The sequence below is a fragment of the Callorhinus ursinus genome, unplaced genomic scaffold (assembly GCF_003265705.2).
Source record: "Callorhinus ursinus isolate GAN/ISIS: 27379988/994484 unplaced genomic scaffold, GSC_fseal_2.0 scaffold53, whole genome shotgun sequence".
Lineage (NCBI taxonomy): Eukaryota > Metazoa > Chordata > Mammalia > Carnivora > Otariidae > Callorhinus > Callorhinus ursinus.
Genome location: NW_027397115.1, coordinates 2,374,193 through 2,389,878, shown reverse-complemented (window position 1 = coordinate 2,389,878; position 15,686 = coordinate 2,374,193). Strand labels below are relative to the sequence as shown.

General features: G+C 55.1%; 1 long non-coding RNA gene across 1 annotated transcript; it reads left to right on the top strand.

The window, feature by feature from the left end:
* Positions 1–4,454: 4,454 nt before the first annotated feature.
* Positions 4,455–14,893, top strand: LOC112809877 (uncharacterized). Its single transcript, XR_003204675.2, has 3 exons — positions 4,455–4,666; positions 13,167–13,234; positions 13,328–14,893. It is a non-coding gene; the product is annotated as an uncharacterized lncRNA (long non-coding RNA).
* The last annotated feature ends 793 nt before the right edge of the window (positions 14,894–15,686 follow it).

The window sequence follows — 15,686 nt, the reverse complement described above, 5'->3', positions numbered from 1 at the left end:
CCTGTCCCGGGAAAACAGGTCCGTCCCCGGGGAGACTCGGTGCTCCCCACCCCTCCAGTTCCGAGGAGCTCAGGATCTCATGGGTCCAACACCAGTAGCATCGCTTGCTTGCGGGTTCCAGGTGTGGGACAGGTGTCAGCGGCCAGTCGCACGGTCTGCACTCAGCGGTAGAAGCAGAAGGGCCTCGAAGCCCCGCCCAGAGCAATCGTTGTCATCGGGGCTCCAGTCCTGGCTGCGCCTCGGAACCTGCCTCTGGGGGCTTCTCCCTGCACGGGCCCCACCCGGGATCCCCGTCTCTGGGAGAAAGGCCTCGGTATGGCTATGTTTTCAAGAGCTTCTAGATGATTCTAGGGTAAAGTTTGGCCCAAGAACCACCGTGTTTAGTTCTTTTCAATATTTTTGTTTCCACCCGGCTGTTTTTTCTGCTTCTCTTTAGTTTCTTCAGAGATTGGAAAAGATTTTGCTCTCTATAGTTAGAGGAAGAATTCAAATTTGTTTCCTTTTTAGGGTCTTGATGGTTCAGTTTAAAAAATATTTTTTTGTGAATCCTCTTGGAGTACAGCTGGTTAGAGCAGGGAGATGGGGGCCCCCTTCTTTTTCCTTTGTGTGGCTCTAAAATCCTCCCTGAGTGTATATAGCATGGGGCTGGCTCTCGGTACAACTTAAACTGAATTCAAAGAATAACAGTGCAGGCGCACCTGGGGGGCTCCGTTGGTTTAGCTTCGACTCAGGTCATGATCTCAGGGTCTTGAGATTGAACCCTGCGTCAACACGGAGTCTGCTTGAGATTCTCTCTCTCCCTCTCTGCCCCTCCCCCCACTTGTGCGCGCTCTCTCTCTCTAAAATAAATAAATAAAATCTTTAAAAAAAAAAGAATAACACTAAGTGCAAATCAAAGCAAAAAAGTAAGATTCTACTTCACACCCTTAGAATAGCTGGAATGAAAATCCAGGTAATACCACATGCTGGTGGGTGTTGGTGGGTGTTGGTGGATATTGATAGGTTTGTGAGTGTTGTTGGATGTTGGTAAGTTGGTAGATGTTGGTAGGTGTTGGTCAGGTGTTGGTAGGTGTTGGTCAGTTGGTAGGTGTTGGTGGGTGTTGGTAGGTTGGTGGGTATTATTGGATGTTGGTAAGTTGGTATGTGTTGGTAGGTATTGGTAGGTGTTGGTAAATTGGTGGGTGTTGGTGGGTGTTAGTGGATGTTGGTGGGTGTTGGTAGGTGTTGGTAAGTTGGTGGGTGTTGGTGAGTGTTGGTGGGTGTTTGTGGGTATTAGTAGGTGTTGGTAAGTTGGTGGGTGTTGGTGAGTGTTGGTGGGCGTTGGTGGGTATTGGTAGGTGTTGGTAGATGTTGGTGGGTGTTGGTAAGTTGGTGGGTGTTGGTGGATGTTGGTGGATGTTAGTGGGTGTTGGTAGGTGTTGGTAAGTTGGTAGATGTTGGTGGGTGTTGGTAAGTTGCTGGGTGTTGGTGGAGGTTGTTGGATGTTGGTGGGTGTTGGTGGGTGTTGGTAGGTGTTGGTAAGTTGGTGGGTGTTGGTGGGTGAGAATGTGGAAGAGTTGGAAGTCTCCTGGTGGGAATGTCAGATGGAAAACAGCCTGGTCGGGCATCAGATGATTAAACATAGAGCTGCCATATGAAATTCCACCCCAGGTGTCTAACCGAGATAGTAAAAGAAAACATCCTCACACAGTCTCGTCCATGAGTGCTCACTGCAGCACTATTCATAGTAGCCAAAAAGTGGAAACAACCCAGATGTCCATCAGTTGAAAAATGGGTGAACAAATATGGTCTATCCACACAATAACTATATTATTTGGCCATAAAAAGGAATGAAGTTCTGATAGATGCTACAACACAGATGAACCTTGAGGACAAGGAGCTAAATAAAAGAAGCCTGTCGCGGGGGCTCACCTTGTGCGCTCCCATTCGCATGAAGTGTCCAGGAAAAGTGAGTCCATACAGACGGTGAGTGGTGTGGTGGTTGCCAGGGGCTGGGGCCGCAGGGGGCAGGGGGGCACTGGGGCCGGGGGTGCAGGGGGGCAAGGGGGTGCTGAGGGTTGGGGATGCTGGGGGCTGGGGGTGCAGGAAGCTGGGAACATGGGGGCAGGGGGCCGGGGGGCCTGAGGGCTGGGGGTGCAAAGGGGTGCCTGCTGCTCACCAGGCATACCTCATCAAGCAACTCTTCGGAAACCAACAAGGCAGTGGCTCTGGAAAAATGAGGAAAGACTGAAAGAATATTCCAGAAAAGAGCAACAGAAATCACCACAGGAAAACCCAGAACTCTGGGGGCCCTCCCTGCACTGATTTATATTTGCATGTCACTTCTGTGTTGGATAACATGTTGGATAGTCACCTCATCCTTCTCGTTGTTTGTACCCAAAGTCTCTGCTTGGCCGGCATCACTGGGTAGAGGTGGTGACCAGGGGCAGGATCAGCCCTCAACAGGGAGTGGGTTACTGTGTTGGGCTGTGTCCCCAGGTCATATAGGGAGGGAGGCGGCCAGCCTCAGAGCGCTCAGGAGGGGCCTCCACCCCTCTCCCAGGCCTCCATCCACACTCACCCCCAACCCCCAGCCTCTGGCTCTATGGCCTGGGGGTGGACACTGGGGCCAACTCCTCCCCCAACTATCAGGTATAACCCCTGGGGGTCAGGGGTCTAGGGGGTGGGTGCTAAGGAAAGGTGCCTTCAGGGAATTCAGGGCGGGTTGAGGGGCTGTGTCTGGCGAATATGAACTTTTTTTCTTACTTTATACTTTGAACGTGGTGCCACAAATGCATATTGCTTCTGTAATTATAAAAAAACAAAACAGATTAAAAATAAATATAATCTCACAGTAAAATGCTGGAAAGTTGCAGAAGTTGCCAAGTACAATGAGAAATTCCCTCCGATGCGGCCCCCGGGAGATAACATTTGTGTCTGTCCCTTCAGATTTCTCTCCTAGGACAGGGTGACACAGCCATAAATACTCTCTGGCGGGACCGCTCTGTTTTCTGCTCACCTTCGTAGAGCCCGGCCCCCTTGTCAGTTCTGCATTCCATGAACGATGCTAATATGTATCAGCACCTGCTGTGTACAGAATTTATTCTAGGCTCTGCCGATATGGCAAGGAGCAAAGTGGACAAATTCCTGTCCCTGTGGGGCTTCCCGTTTCCTGGGAGAGATGGACAATCTACAAGGAAACAAACAACCAAGATCATTACAGGAGACGCCTGGGGGGCTCAGTCGGTGAAGTGTCTGCCTTCGACTCAGGTCATGATCCCAGGGTCCTGGGATCCAGCCCTGCATCGGGCTCCCTGCTCAGAGGAGAGTCTGCTTCTCCCTCTCCCTCTGCCCTTCCTCCCTGCTCATGAGCTCTCTCTCAAATAAATTAATTAAAAAAAAAAACCCAATAACCAAGATCATTCCAGAACCAGAGAGGAGCTGGGAAGAAAATCACAAGGCCTTTGCACGAGCAGGTCCCTCTGCCCTGGAGCGTGCTTCCTACAGATGCTCATGTGGTGTGCCCATCCTTTGGCCATCTCCCGCCCCCTCCCCTCACTGTGCACCCTGCTCGCCTGCCTCCTCCAGAGCACCCATGGGGGGTGGGCGTCTCGGTGTGTTTCTTTGTTTGCTCATCTAATACCTGTCTCCCGCCTGGGACTGGGTGCTGGGGCGGATCGGGAGCGTGTCAGACCCATCTATGACCCAGCCACTGGGCCAGTGTGGGGCCCACAGCAGGGTGACTCGGTATACTTGCTGAACTTACGGATTCTAAAGAAGGTGAAGGAAATAATCTTCCAAGCTGAGAAGTCACCTGAGGCAGCATGGGGTGCGTCTTCAAGAGAAAGTTCTCAGGGGACATGGGTACCCTGACCCCAGGCTGGGGACCCGGCTGGCAGCTGACCTGGGAAAGGCCTGCAGGAGTCCAGGCCCCGGGGAAAGGAGCGGAGCTGCCTCATCTGGGGGCGGGGGGCCAAGCAGAAGTGACCCCCCCCGACTCTCCTGGGTGATCAGAGGCATCCATGGGAGTGTGGGATGTGGATGCCTCCCACCAGGTTCCTCTTGGGACAGCCTCGCTCTTCTCCGAGGGCATCTGCACTCAGTTTTGACCATATTTGCCTCAGAGCCAAGTGGCCAGCCGGTGGGGCCGTGGTATAAATATCAGTTTATTTACTCTGTGTCCCAGTAAAGCATGCTTCTGAGTAAGGAAAGGCTTCCCTGTTTTTTTTTGCATGAGTTTGGAAACACGGCCCTGGGGCAGGAGATAGTAGCCTGGGGCTCAGCTGCAGAAAGTTTTGCTGGAGGTTCTAAATCACATTCACCGGGCTGGCCTGGGGCTCTTCCTCCTAGGCCACCCTGATGCAGCTTCCCCACCAGAAAGGAAAACAGCAAATTCTCTGGGAGGTCGGACCTCCCACCTGCCCCCTCGTGTGGGGGTCTGCTGTGGGCATTTGCCAACTTCCTGTAAACTGTGCCCTTGTTTTCCTCTGGGGAACCCGCCCCGGGTCCCAGGTGGTTCCAGATCCTTCTGCCCCTTCTACAAATGCCCGAACGTCTCTTCTGTGCCAGGCACTGGGGGTGCAGCAGTAAAAACATGGGTGTGGCTACTGCCCTGACAGGAGCTCGCCTGATCAGGAACACAAGCAAAGAAATCACCGAGTTCCAAATTTGTGAAGGAAACAAACAGGTGAGTGGCTGGAGAAGAATCAGGAGGGTCCAGGTCAGAGGTGGGTCCAGCAGAAGGCTCACTGGACAGAAGTCATATACAGAGGAAACAGTGGGAAGAGCGTTCCAGAGGCGGTCACAGCACGTGCAAAGGCCCTGAGGTTGGATGTGCCCAGCCAGGCTGGAGGGCAGGGAGGCCTGCAAAGCAAGAGCGTAGTCTGGGAGCGGAGGTTGAGGTTGGCACAGTGGACAGGGAACTGGGTGGGGATGAATGCATTAAGCCACTCCCCCCAGCCCCCCACCAAAACAAAAACGGGCAGCTGGCGTGGCTTTAGCACAGCTTCCTGTGGGTTGGGAGCATGGGGCCTGACTAGGAGTGCTCCCTGGCATGCTTGTTCTCCCCCCGCCGCCCCGGCACCGTTCCCCCAGGACCTGTGCATTTGCAGTGATGGAGCCAGAGACCATGGCCAGCATGACTTCCGCTCTTGCTTCCGTCTGGCCTCCCAGAATAGCATTTGACACCTCCCTGAGGTCTCCACCTGCCACTCCTGGCTGTCTCCGCCCACCCTTCCTCCCCGAAGAGGAGGGGAAGCACTCCTGTTCTTTGGGGGGGGGGACGAGTTGTGGGGATGGTTGGCTTAGTGGGAAGGGAGGGGACAGATAGGTCCCACGGAGCGGCGAGCCCCATCAGCCCAGCCTCCTTTGCACCCGAGGCCAGTGGTTTCTCCGGCCTCCAGCTGCAGGGCGTCACCTCCCTGCTATGAACAGTGGTGGCATTTTCATCAGGATAGTTGCACAGCTTCTGTCTAGCAATGTATCGACTAGATGTCACAGAGGCGAGTCTGTCCCAAGCTGTCCCACACCCAGTACCCCCCTGGAAGCATCTGGCGCCTCCAGTTTGGACACACTTGCATTTTGCACGTCGGTCTATCTATTCTCGCCAAGGTCAAGTACGCATCTGCGCCCTGCGAGGCGCCCTTCCCTGAGATACGTCCTGAAGGGCTCCCACCCAGCACCCCCAGGGTTTGCTCTTGCCTCCTTGCCAGCTGTGGGGTGTCCAGGGTGGGGCATCTCTGTCGCCCGGCGCCCTGGGATGCAGGTGGAAGGGGGGGATGCATCACCTGGGACAAGCCGCCTGTGCCCGCGTCCGCCGTGGTCCGGTCGGTGAGCACCTGCTGGGACCTCACCTGCGCGCTCTTTCTCTGTCCCGGCTCAGCCCTGCCCGGCGGCCACATGGAAGGGCACATTTGGAGCCTAGGGGCCACACTTTTAAAATTCATTTTCCCAGTTCAGTGACCCAGCAGGAACCTGGCCCCCTCAGCCCCCAAAATGGTTTCCCGCGTCCTTCTGGGGTATCTGAAGGGGGTTCACGTATGCCTCAAACCAAGCTTGGAGTCTTCCCTGTTCTTCTTTTTCCTGCTTTGCTCTCAGCTGCTCATGCCTGCCGCCCCCAGGCTCCTGAGAAAAGCTGCCTGGTGCCGCTGTCCCCAGACACCCGTGCCATGCCCAGGTTTTGGTCCGCAGGTGCCTGCAGAGCTCCAGCCTGTGAGCTGCCCAAGGGCCTCAGGGCAGGGCTGAGGCTCCATGACAACTTCACCAGCCCCAACCCCTCCCTTGAAATAAACACATGCATAAATCCTTTCTCCGTGTATTTAGCGAACAAGTACCAAATACAAGGTCCTAGTGGGTAAGACAGAAACTGTGTAAATCATCACGGGAATAATTGTTTAATTTCTGGCTGATAAACACCACAAAGTGCTGAGCACTCCCAGCTGAGCCTCTGCCTCAGGGCCTTTGCACGTGCTATTCCCTTTGCCTGGACTGCTCATCCCCAGGTATCCACAAGGCTCACCTCTTTACCTTGCTCCATTAAAAATTACAGCCCCACGTTCCCTCTCCCTCCCCCGCTCATTTTTCTCCATAGCCCTCGTCACACCTCAAACCTACATTTTCCAGTTATTATTGCTGGAACATTCTTTACTTGTCTGTCGACTGCCTGTACCCCTGGGGGAGTGTAGGTTCACAGGGCAGGTATTTTTGTCTGTCTTGTTGACTGGTCTGTCTCCAGTGCCTAGAAAATTGCCCAGTACAGAATAGCCGCTCAGTAAATGTTTGTTGAATGAATGAATTACCTAACGGAGGATGTGACCTCAGCTAATCGGGGGCTGGGGAAGAGAGTGTCAGGGGACATTGTCCCACCACTGGGGACAGATGCAGGTTTTGTGGGACTGTCTTTAAGAAAAAGAATATACATAACCGTTACATGTCCGGCGTTAGGGCAAGACACCAAAAGCCAGACTGGCGTCAAGGAAGGGAAAGCATTCCAGGCAGAAGGAACAGCTTGTGGGAAGGCTGGTGGTGACTGAGAGCCAGAGAAAGACGGGGAGAAGGTTGGCGTGGACACAGCTTTGCTGGGCATCCAAAGGGGCTGCAGAGCCACCGCGCACCGGCCAGGAAATGACACGGTGTGACACAACCGGCGCCCTGGTTTCTGCGGGATCCCAGGGAGATTGCCCGGACAGATGACCTTTGGGTCCCAGCGGGACAGAGCCCTGTGCCAGCCACCACTTTCCCACTCCTTCCATTGACCAAGCGGAGGGTGTCCCCAGCGGCAGCCTTCCCTGTCAGCCTCCAGGAATGTGCCTCCCTGCCTTGAGGTCCCCGCTCACCCCTAACCCACCTGGAAAGCTCCCTCGAGGCTGCCTGGGGAGGCTCCCTTTCCCTCCCTCCCTCCCGCCCTCCCCAGGCTCCGCTCAGAATAAAAGCTGGGGCCCTGGCTGGGGACATGTGCCCTGGCCCCAAGCCACTGCCAGCCATTTGCATCACAAATGAGACTCAGGCTGTTGGGCTCCAGCCAGCCGGCCTGGTGCTGCCCTCGGTGACTTAAGGACACGAGCCAGGATCCAGCTGCTGCCCCCGCTGCCCCCTCCCCCAGCTGCCTCACCACACCCTCCGGGGAGTCGCGGGCTCTCCAGCCTGCTCGGGATCCTCCGGACCAGACAGCCCTCCTCAGCAGCCGGCCAAGGAGGGCTCCCGAATGTCAGGGGGGCTCAGGACTTGACATCTTTTAGCTCTCATGCCAGGCCTCTTTACAGAGGAGGGATCTGAGGCTCCAAGAGCGGGACTGATATGCCCAAGGCTGCTCAGCTAATAGCCCACAGAGTAGGGACTGGAACCCATGGCATTCTGCTCTAGAAACTGCACTGTGGATGTGGGCCACCCCTCGAGGCTCCTCTGTGTCTGTCCACTGCGCAGTGAGCACCAGTAGCTGAGTGCTGGGTGAGTCAATGACCGTCTTAGCACGGGCCTTTCTCTCCTGCATGGTCAGGGAGGGGGCGAGCTGCCTCTCCTTCTAGACTGTGAGCCCGTGAGGTCGGGGCACTGCCCATGCCCACTTACGGTTCTAGCATGCAGCAAACGCTCAATACGTCTTTCTTTCTTTCTTTCTTTTTTTTTTTTTTTAAGATTTTATTTATTTATTTGACAGAGAAAGAGAGAAAGAGAGCACAAGCAGGGGGAGAGGCAGAGGCAGAGGGAGAAGCAGGCTTCCCGCTGAGCAGGGAGCCCGATGTGGGGCTCTATCCCAGGACCCTGGGATCATGACCTGAGCCGAAGGCAGCCGCTTAACTGACTGAGCCACCCAGGCGCCCCTCAATAAGTGTTTCTGAAGTAAACCATCGAGAAAATCAATCCACAAACTTTGTTTTGAGCCCTGGTGTGCTTTCCCCCTGCAGGTTCTTTCCAAGGCAGAGGTGGATCATGTCCACCTCAGGTTCCCCAGGGCTGAGCACGTGGTCTGGCCCTCCGTGGGGGTGCTGGAAGGTTCTCTGAGGTTTGTGAGTGACTTAATTGCCGTAGGCTGGCTGGGGCTCCTGCCTCAGCTCCCCTGTCTCTTCCTGGCTTGTCCCCTGGGGTTCTTCCCCACCCCAGGGCCTTTGCTCATGCTGTCCTCCTGCCTGGATGTGTCCCAGCAGTGGCTGCTTTTCCTCCTGTAGGATTGGCTTCATTGTCACCTCCTCAGAGGGGTCCCCGTGGCTGCCCCATCTAGCTGGAACCCTTGGATATTCTCTATCCCTACCCAGTCTGTCTCCGGAGCCCTGAGCATGCCCTCTGGTTGCTTTTTATTTGTTTTCTTGGATTGGCCTGTGTCCCCTTCCTAATAAAAGGGGGAGACAGATGCAGACACAGAGAAAAGCAGAACATGTGTGAGGGCGACAGCATGACTCACAAGCAGAGACATGAACAGAAACTGAAAGAAAAGCAGGAACAGAGTCGCAGAGAGAGAGGAAACCAGAGAAAGTGCCATGGTGGGGGACGGGGAGGGGAACAGGGGCTGTCCTTCTGGGGTGATAGAGATGTTCTGGGACTTGGTGCACAGGTGCACAACTGTGTGCATACTCCCAGCCACAGAATTGTGTGTGTGTAAAAGGGTGCATTTTATGGAATGTGAATTATCTCTCATTTTAAAACACAAGAGAACCTCAGATAAATCCAAATTGAAGTACAACCTACAAAATACAGGAATGACCCTCTTCAAACACAGCAAGGCCATGAAAGAACAGAAAGGAGTGGAAAGCCTCCCCAGGCCAAGATGACCAAAGGCTTGGGTATCCCTGAACAGAAAGGGGACGTGAGGGGGGAAATTGGTGAACTCCAAATAAAGTCTATAGTCAATGGTACTGCATCGATGTGAATGTCTGGGTTCTGACGATTGTGCTATTATGTAGGGCATTGCTATTAGGAGAAGCTGGGGGACGGGGATATGCACATTTTCTACAAGTCTAAAATACAAAGCTAAGACAAAGAAGACAGAAATGACAGAGAGCTGCAGGGGACAGGGAGCTGCCTTGTCCCGCTGGCCCAGCAGGGACCACCAGCCCAGGCCTCTGCAAAATTAAAGCCTGGCCTCGGGGGAGGGGCGGGTGGCCCAGCCTGGGGTTGGTTTCCCCATTATCGCCAGAAAGACTGCTGAAAATTCAGGGTGACAGCTCTCATTCATCTAAGGGGTTCAGCCGTGGTTGGGGCAGCCCTGGGGGCTCCCTTCCACCTACCCGTGATTGTGTCTGAATGTATCTGCTGCCGCCCATGCCCTTCATCCCCCAGTCCTGGGTACCTACCAACAGGCTCCTGCAAAGCTCCAGGGGGGGTCCTTCTGCAGGAGAAAAAAAACCACCTGATCTCACTTTCCTATGAAAGTAGCCAAATGGGAGCCCCATGCTACGGTTGGGGCCGTGTCATGTCGTTCCCGGCACAGGACATACAGATCTGCTTTCTGTCCCCCTTGCTGGCCTCTGGGCTCCTGAAGGGAAAATGCTTGGTTCTGTTTCCCTGGAACACAGCCCTGGGCCAGGCATGTAGTAGGTGCTCAATTAAGGCTTGTGCATTTCTGAGGCACCTGACTCACAGGGTGGTAGTAAAAGAATAGATACTTTCTAATCCGGTGGCTTACAAGCTTTTAAAAGTGGTGAAATCTTTCAAAATTGAAAAGGTACGGAATGCTTCAGAAAAGAATGAAATCTCCACCACCGCCACCTCGAATTAAACATAAATTCTGCTATAACTCCCACCCCACCCCCTCACCTGCCCAGAGCCAGCCTCTGGGGAAGAGAAGGTGGGAGCCTCAGCCTCCTGCCCTGGTCTTTACCCAAACATTGATGGTGACTGTCCACTTACAGCATTGTTTTGTGCGTGTCGTTCTAACTTGTATGCGAGCCGCCTTGTGCTGTGTGCGGGGCTCTGATGTTGAGTTTTCCTCTTGACAGCAGGTTGAGGTCGTAGAGAGGAATCCATCCTTGTAAGGAACAGCCCCCACCCGCATCGCCTACCCCCTCCCACCCTGGGGGGGCATCCCCCCCACGTCACGGGTGTGCAGCCTTGGTAGTCACGCGAGGCTCAGAAGGGCCCTGCACCGGGTTTAACACTCTGCTGTCTCCATCTTGAAAGTCTTAGTTTCTTTTGAGCAAGGGGCCCCACATTCTCATTTTGACTGGGCCTTGTCAATCTGACAACATGGAGCACTGACTGAGCCCTCGTCCTGCGCCAGACCCTGTTCTAGGCCATCTGGTGGCACGAACGTCACCCTTGAATCCTCCCCAAGGCTCTCTGAAAGGTGCAGTTTCCATCAGCCCATTCTGCAGATGGGGAAACTGAGGTTCAGAGAGCTCCTGACTCTGGTGCCCCTGCCTGAACCACCATGGGACAGCCCCTTTGAAGATCAAATCTGGTCCAGGTCCCTTTCTCTTAAACCAAGGTGCAGAGAGGGTAAGGCTCGCTCACATGGACAGGCCTGGGGAAGCACAGCCAGCTTCTGGGCCACCATCAGCCAGGAGCCGGAGGCCCCCGGGCCCGGCGGCTGAATTCATTTCACACATTTCCTCTCCAGTGGGGACTGTCTCAGTGAGCAACCCCCAGGGTGTTAGAGCAGCCTCTTCCTCTGAGACCTGCCTTCTATAATTAGCTGCTAGGCCTCACCGGCTTAGCCAGGCCCCAGCTGAGGAGGGCTGGGCCTGCGGCTGCTTCCGGCCAATAGGTTTCCACGCTCTTCCCCAAGAACCCCAGAAAGCCTGGGGGCAGGGCTATGTGTGTTTGGGGGGCGGTGCTCAGGGCCCGAGGCCCACAGAAGGGGCCCTCTCTGGCTTCCCTGGCAGGCTCTCCCCCTACCTTCGCAGTCATGGGGGCAGACAGGATCCATTTCTAGAAGCCGAGAGAAGCCCACCCACCTCATTTGTTCACTCGCGGAACTCGGGTTTCCCGAGTGTCTTCTGTGTGTCCGGAGCTGTTCTGCCCCATGGAGCTGAGACATAAGTAAACGCATCCATAAACGAAAAACAGAAACAGAGTGACTTAAGGAAAGGCAAAGAGGTTGATAAATTAGGGAGATGGATGGAACAGGGGGGAATGGGTGGGGCTCACTCCAGCAGCACGGTTGGGGGCCCCCAGGGTGTGAAGGGCCTGGAATGGGACAAGAGATTCGCAGGTGACCAAAGGCGGAGGGGACGGCAGGTGCCTGGGTTGTGGGCAGGGCAAGTTGGAGAGAGAGGTGGCTGAGGTCCAGCAGGTCCCCCCGCTGTGGGTCACCAAGACAGGGGCTGGGCTCCAAAGATCCCAAAGATCGGAGGAAGCCACCAGACAGAGGACACTAGCTTTGTTTTGCCAGAGTCTAGAGCAGGGGTCCTCCAATAGGGGCGGTTCTGCTCCCCAGGGGACACCGGGCGGTCTGAAAATGTTTTCGGTGTCACAACTGGGGTGGGGGTGCTCCTGGCATCGAGAGGGTGGAAGTCAGGGACGCTGCTCACCACCCTGAGGTGCCCAGAATGTCCCCAAGTGTCAGCGGCAGGAGGCTGGCCAAGGAGGTGGTGACTAAGGTGACAGTGGAGGAGGAGGAGAGAGGAGGGGGGTTTGGGGTGTGCTCTCAAGGCAGAGTAGACAGGACAAGGCAACATCTGTGGGCAACAAGCACACTGTGCAGAAGGAACGTCATAGGGAACGGCCCACAAGGAGAGGTGGGGAGAGGCCCCTGGTGGCAGGTGACAAGCCGCAGAGGCCTCCCTGGAGAGCCTGGGGGGAGATCTGTGGGGAGACGGGGGCAGGTGCACAGGCAGATGGAAAAGGATTTTGAATTTGGGTGAAGAGGTGGGATGATGCAGGTGGGGGTCACATCCTGCCTGGCTTCGTGGGCCCAGAAGAGGACTTTCACTGGCAGCCTCTAAATGCAAATGTATTCAGAGCACTGGACGGGGCGGCGGGGCTGGGAGGGGGTGTCCAGACACTGGGTTTCAGCTTGAATTGAGACTAACTGGCCAAGTGACTTTGGAAAAATTACCCTTTGGGGGCCCCAGTTCCCTCTCTGTCCATGCTTCCATGCTGTCCCCCAAGGGGGCTTCTGGACATGGTCAGTGTGGTGCTTGGTATTGGGACTTAGGATGTGCATGGGATGGGGATGTGACTTCTCATTCTGCTAAGTGTTTAGGAGTGACCCCCGAGAGTTGTAACCTCAAGTCGCAAGTGTGGGTGACCCCCAGGAACCAGGCAGGGGGTCTTTAACCAGCTCAGGCATCATTGCCAAGTGGGCACGTGTCTGCAGGACTGTTCCAGGGCGATCTCCAACAGCGCCCCCCCATGTGGTGGCATGATGCCGTTACAGCAGTGAAGTTTGGTGGGGAACCAGCTGCACCCCCTCCTGTTGAGGATGATTTTGGCATCCTTGGTTGATTCCAGGTGACGAAGGACCCAAGAAGGAGTTCTGGGTATCTTGATAATATAGCACCAGAAGCCTAAGTGATCAAAGAATAAAGAGAGTCATCACCTTGTCACGACTTGGTGGAGGGGTTTATTCTGACCCTATAGTTTGGAAGGACAGTTTCTCAGGACCCAGGGATTCCTGGGAGAGCCGGGAGGGGGGTGCAGTAGGGTAGCGGTCAAAGGTACAGGAATGGTGTCTGTTACCCTTCTGTCTCAATGGCTGGCTTGTTGCTCTAAGAATGCAATAAATTCTTCTGGTCCCCCGTTTCTTCCTCCCCCAGCCTCGGTGCCTGCAACCCCAGTCCCAGGAAAGGATTTCCTCAGTCGGGGAGGCTCTGAAGACACTCAGGTGAAGGGAAGGCAGGGGATGGGGTGGGGGGTGGGTAGAGGTTTTCACTGCCACCCCAAGCTACAATCTCTCCTGTCTCTCTTTCCTGCTCAGAAGATGCTTACAAATGTGCACCTGACAAGGTACTGTCACAGATGTCACTTGAGAAACATTCAAAGGAGGCCACCAAACCACTTATCCCTGAGGAAACAATAGACAGCTGTCACATGGAAGAATGCACGGACTTACAGGCAAAGAAAGAAATGCAGACAAAACCCCTCTCCATTTTGATCAAATTAGGAAACAACTATAAAATGATAAAACCCAGTGCTGACAGGGATGTGGAGAAAATGACACATTGGCTTTGCTGTAAACACATTCTGATTTGAAAAGTCAATCTCCGTGCCAGAAATAAGTGCTGTAAAACTGCACAGGCCTTCTGACCCAGCATTTGGTCCTCAGGTACAAAAACATTTATAGTTGCCTTATTTAAAAGTGGGGGGTGGAAAAAACAAAGACCAAAAGCCCCGGATGCCCTGGGCTAACATTTGTGGGGTGCTCACACTATTTGAAATGCTGAACGTGTTATTTCTTCTTTAATCCTTGGAGAGTTGTGTGTTTTATTAGCCCCCATATCACAGATGAAGACCTGGGAGCACACAGAGTCCGGCCCCGTCTCCGTGGTCACTCAGGCGGTCAGCAGCAGAGCTGAGGTTTGAGCCCAGGCTTCCCCGCCTGCAACCTGCGGGGGGGGGGGGGCACTCCACACCGCTGTTCTATAGCACGAAGGCGGAATTGTCCACCAAAGAGAAGGTGACATGCCACTCCTTGGGGGTGCGCTGTCACCAGGATGTGACTGGAAGAAAAAAAGGGCTTCTTTCTGCTTCTGCCTGGTGATAAATATAAGCCCGCTGCCTGGCAGGCATGCCCCAGCCTGTGGTTCTGGAATGTGGGCAAGCCACCCACCTGGAGACCTGCCGTTGGTAGCTGGTCTTGAGGCAGCCAGTCCCAGCCCACAGACCTGGCCAGCAAACCCACTGTGTGTTTGGTCAAGCCAGCACCTTCACGCCGCCTTCATGGGAGTCGAGCCGTTGAGCTGATGCCTAGAACCTCTCAGGGTTGCCCCTGGGCAGAAACGCCAGCAGCCTCGTGGTTGGAGGTGCTGGATGGATGGTGACGGTCTAGGCAACTCTGGCTTCAAGGAGATCACGACATTTTGGAGATGAACGTGGCACAGGGCAGAGCTTGGAGATCCTCTGCCTCCTGAGCAGGCGATGGGAGGAGACACAGCCTGGTGGCAGGTTCGAGGCTGGTGTGAGTGTTGACATGCCTCAAACTCTCAGGGAACCGTGGCTCCTGTTCTTGGGGCCCGGCCTCCCATCTCTAAAGAACGGGGCCAGCGCAGATGGGTAAACGTGGGACCCCGGCTGCTGCGGGGTGGGCAGGGGTCTCAGGGAGGAAGCCCTTCCCTTTCGACGGCTTTTCTGTCCTTCTCAGTTCGGCTTGACTCTCGGCGCGTCTCCATGGCTGGCCGGCCCTTCCGATCCCCCTTCACGTCAGAGCGTGAGCAGCCTCAGGCTCAGGGCCATGGGCAGGCAGCAGGACTTACTACGTGGTTTCTCTTCCCTGTGCTCATTTTCAGGGCTATCTTCTATTAGTGGCAGGTGATACTTGTTTCCCATTGACATCGGTGTTAGAGAATTTCCTTCTGAAATAAACTAATTTAGGTAAAAAAAAAAAATAAGGCGAGTCATTCTAAATATAAATATGAAGCAGATGACAGGTCAGAGGGTGGTGGTCAGAGTCCTAGAGCTGGTCTCAAGTCTGGGACCCACAGGCAAGGGCCCTTCTTGGCCCCCTGCAAGATCAGCCCCGATGGTGTGGGTCTCACCAGCCTGGCCCCTCTTGGCCTCTCCCCAGTCCCCAGTGTCTGGGGCCTAGCGTTTGCTCCCCACCTCTGCAGGGTGCTGTCTCCTGCACTGGGCCTGGGTATGAAGCAAAGGGTCCTAGGCTCAAATCCTTGCTCGATAGCAGCTGTGTGACCTAGGATGGCTGTCTCAGCTTCTCTGGGCTTTGCTCTTTGTCTGCACACAGTTAACAGCCCTTTCTTCCAAGGATAGCACGAGCGTTCCAGGCGGTGATGGTTGGCACAGAACCTGGCATTCAGCAAACCTCCGGCTATTGCTGCCTATCCCACTTAATGAACGGGCCAACCGAGGCCCAGAAGATGCTCGAGGTCACAGAGCCTCTAGATTCAAAGGCAGGCCTCCGTGACTCTGAGTCTCCGCCCGGGGGGGGGGGGGGGGGGGGGGGGGGGCGGGGACGAGCCCGCCCTGCTTGGCCGGTTCCCGGGCCTGCTCCCGCGCCCTGCTTCCCTCCCTTTGTCCTGCTGTCACCAGCTGTCTGGGAGCAGGTGGTGTTGCACTGGTGCCGGGCGGAGGTCGAGGCGGGTAACACACGGGTTGCTATTTGC